Below are 4,399 nucleotides of genomic sequence, written 5' to 3'. Positions count from 1 at the left end.
ACCGAAAGATCTGCTTGGAGATTAATTACGCTCTATGTCGAACCTTTCGTATAGTAACAGTTTAAACCAAGTTAACAACGTCTTTCCAATGGTACGTAAATGAAGAAGACAAGATATTCTTCATCACCGTGCACAACATACAATCAGATACGTATTTCAAACTACAAACCTCACGTGGTGCACCTTGTAAAGGATCCGCAGGGGGCGCTCTTAGGCAATGCACGTAGCCTGTTGCTACTACAGCTTGCATCTCTAGGTTTCGATGTGAAAATGGTTATTTAGGGGTCAGCAGCTACGGCACGGACATAATTGTGCGAATTCTGATGAAGACGATATCATAGAGGGGATAGTATCGGAAGGAAGAGCGACAAACAGTGGTACTTTTGGTACTGAGTAGAGAATGGTTTTTCAGCACCAAGGAAAGGGAAGGTATGGGCTACTACATATACGATTGGGGAGGGGGCCCTTGCGCACAAAAAGACCATATCAAGAGTAGTGATCATATATTGCTAGGATCCACAACTACCACACTACCACACTAGACAATCACATCTCCTGCACAGACCCAACTACACTTCAAAAGCAGGACAACGTACCTTTGCGTACAGGGCAGCAGTAACATACAACTCACTAAAATGTAACTTAAAACAAGCACTCACACTTAAGACTAAGATCTGAACCCATCTGACACCTGACTACCTAATGACGATCTCGACAACCTTGATTTAACTATGTTTATTGATTTGTATGATTTGTTTATATGATTTATCATTCTTATTTTCTATTATTACTACTATGTTACCATTTCCTAAGTTACTCGGAATTTGACCTCTGGCCCTCCAAAGACCACTGACCGACTGTTGTGCTTAATTTATGTTAATTTAATTTATGTTATATTATCTTTTCTGTATTCTTGTTTGCATTATATTCTTGTTTATTTATTATGAGCTCTCTTGGAAATCAGCCCCTCGGGGCTGAAGAGACTACCCATATGTTGTTAAGATGAATAAATAAATAAATAAATAAATTGGCTTTTGATCTGGTCACGAATATGACATGGGTTTAAAGGCATCCAGTGCAGGCCTTGAAAACCCAATTTTTCAAAGTCAATATTCCTGCCATTTATCTACATACTGAGTTGAAACCACACTGTCCCAATGTATATTGACCCTCATGGAGCAAAAATTCCCAAATTTCTAACGGAAAATGGTTACTGGAAGGGCTCTTGGCTGATTTGTAGGGTACCACCCATAGAATAAAGGACTCATGTTGGGGCTTGTTTCTGCAGTTTTAAGTACCCAAAGTATGAAATACTGATTGAAATGTGCTAATGTGGGACAGTATGTGTCAATATCACAAAGATTGCCTCATTCAGACTATTTCTAGTTTTGCTGCTCTTATATTGCATTGGGTGCCTTTAAAGGTGTGTACAAGAGGTGCTGTTTTGGTCAGGAACTGATCAGGACTTAAGGCCATGTTGATTTGATTATATGGATGACATCCTCCGGGAGCCCCAAAACTGATGCGCGCGTGCGAATAAAAAAAAGTTTTGCAAAAAAAAAAAGCTGTTTTCATTATGAAATCTACGTGGTCATGAGGGTTGAACAAATGGGACAGAATATGGTTTGGCGAATAATCTAATCTTCAAGTTCATTTCCTTACAATTTTGTCTTTTTTCATTTGATTTTGGCATTCTACGACATTGGTATAGTTTTTACTTATTTTTTTGTAACTTACGGTATATTTTTGCTCATTTTGCAACTGTTTTGTACGATTTACAGTATGGTTGAAAACTTTTTTTTTTTGGAAACGGCCGAAAATTCATGCGCGCGCGGATGTCATCCATATAATCAAATCAACATGGCCTAATTGTGATTCCAGTTTTGATTGGTATGTTAATTGGACACCTAGGGAGTGGAGGAAACTAGAGGGCAGCCCTGTACAGGATGGAGGGACAGTCTAGTGCAACATCTGGGCCCTGCATGGACAACAACTGCCAGACTCAGAAGAGAATGGAGTCAGTCAAGGGAGAGGTTCCTCCACGGGAGTGAAGAGGTGATTCACCTTTGGCCATTTACATGAAAGTTTGGTACAGTACTTTGATAATTAATAGAGGTTACTATTAATGTCATACTACTGATTCTGATTTTAGATTTACAGTGACTGTTGGTACAACAAGAAGTAAGTCTGTCCCTGGTATACATTGTTTCAGGAGTGAATGTAGTCAGACTAAAGTTCTCCTTCCAGCCCTCCGCTTTTTATCTTGTCCTCTTGCTGAATCTTTACTTAATTTTTACCCTTGTCCTGCGGGACCCATATATATATTTAAACCAAATTTAACGTCATTTTTCCCCAACCGGGGGTTAGACGTGCTTGCACCAAGTACAAGTCTTTTTTTGAAGCAGGATTTTTACGGCTGGATGCGCTTCCTAACACCAACCCAAACCCTAGTAGGGCCCAGGATCCCTCTAACTGAGGGGGGAAATGCGTGTTAAGTGCCTTCCCCAAGGGCACAATGTCTGGGTGCATGTCCGGACATGTTTGGGTCCAACCCTGGGGATTGAACCTGGGTCTTCTTGCTTGACAGTCAGACGCTCTACACACTACACCACACAGACGCCATATATATGGGTTGCACATACAGTACCATCTATATAGTGCCCTGTGTATGTACGATTTGGGTGTGTTGTGCAACGCATCACACAGCAGCGAAACGCAACAAATGCGGAAGTAACTACGCTACGTTGGGGCAAAAAAAGTCAGGGGTCTGTGACCTGCTTATGACTTCAAACTACTTAAAAATATTGTGTAAAAAAAGTCCAGCAGGACAAGGGTTAAAAATGTCTGAGAAACAAGAAAATGCATTGGTGTGGCCCTAATATTTGAGCAAGATGGATACAAAGTAACCATCATTCGACACCACAAGCTGCCCCTCCCCACCTGTAGCTATACTTTGAGGCTCCCGCACGTAAGCGACAGTGCGGATGTGTTTTCCCTCAGCTGTGTACATCTCTAATTTGCTGTTTCGATTATCACCCACAATTACACGGCCAAATCTGTCCACAGAGATTCCATAGGGAAGGAAAAGATCCCCTGCTTTACTGTCAAAACTGGAAAGGTACACTCCATTCTTATCATACTTTTGAACAGGACTGTTTTGCCTGTATGTGATGAAGATGTCTCCTTTCTCATCCATGGCAATAGACTGCCATAATGGTTTTTTTGTTGACGTCCCAAACTTGCTCAATTTTGGCACCTGTGTCGGTGTGTAAGTAGGTCTAAACCACACAGCCTCCACGTACACATATACACGTGCTATTGCCAGTATGATTCTGTCAGAAAGCTTGTGCCAGGCAAGTCCATAGATTCTAAGTCTGTCCCTGAAAGTACACTTAGAAAGGACATGGCCCTCTTTGCTGTACTGACGGATGGAATGTCCAGTGAAGGCTTTTCTGTCACGACCTGTGTACAAAGCTACCCACAGGGTATCATTGCAGCCTGTGGATATGGCATGTGGGTTCAAGTTTCCTGTGGAGAACTTGCGAAGAAAAACTCCCTTCATGCTGAAGACTTGGATTCTTTTGTTGCGCTCGTCAGTCACAAATATCTCGTTAGTCGAGGACACGGCAAGTCCTCCTGCAGTCTGAAACTTGCCAGGTCCTCTTCCGGCCCCACCAAAGGTGACCCTGTCTTTCTTCTCTGTTGGTAGAACAATAGTAAAACACTTTAGTGAAGTTGGCACCAATTTGTAGACTTAAAAGATCCTCATAGAAACTACGAAAGTACCACTAATAAAGACAAGACAATAAAACAATGACTCTGATAATTGGCTAAAGGTGTTCAAGTCCAGTTTTTGTACCTATAGGCACAAAGTGCTACCATATATTTATATTCACAAGAAGAGAAGATAGTAATGTTTTGCCCACCTTTACAGTGGTATGTTACCTCCAGGTATTTCTTGTTGCGCGGGCAGGGGTCAAGAAAGTTTTTATCATCTACTGGCACATCACAACGTTGTAAGCCTTGGCATTTTTTTCTTACAATGGACTGGGTGCTGAGTGTTCAAAAATACAAGATCACTTTAAGTACATTAAAACTGTAAATATTTGTAATGGAAAGCTAATTTTTAAAACCAAATTGACACTTTTATAAAGCTTAAGGCAAAACATTTAAATGTAAAAATCAGAGAGGTGTGAGTTTATAGTTATACTAAAAAATGTGCAGGTCTTTCACAATAATTCTCTGTAAAATCTGACTGATCTTTTAGAGGATGGGATTAGGCCATGTTGATTTGATTATATGGATGACATCCTCTGGGAACCCCAAAATTGATGCGCGCGTGCGAATAAAAAAAAAGTTTTGCAAAAAAAAAGTTAAGTTTTCTATTATGAATACTACG

The sequence above is a fragment of the Branchiostoma belcheri genome, unplaced genomic scaffold, assembly GCF_001625305.1.
Source record: "Branchiostoma belcheri isolate BF01 breed outbred unplaced genomic scaffold, Haploidv18h27 scaffold15, whole genome shotgun sequence".
Lineage (NCBI taxonomy): Eukaryota > Metazoa > Chordata > Leptocardii > Amphioxiformes > Branchiostomatidae > Branchiostoma > Branchiostoma belcheri.
The sequence above is the reverse complement of the archived record's forward strand: the minus strand, read 5'-3'. Positions refer to the sequence as shown.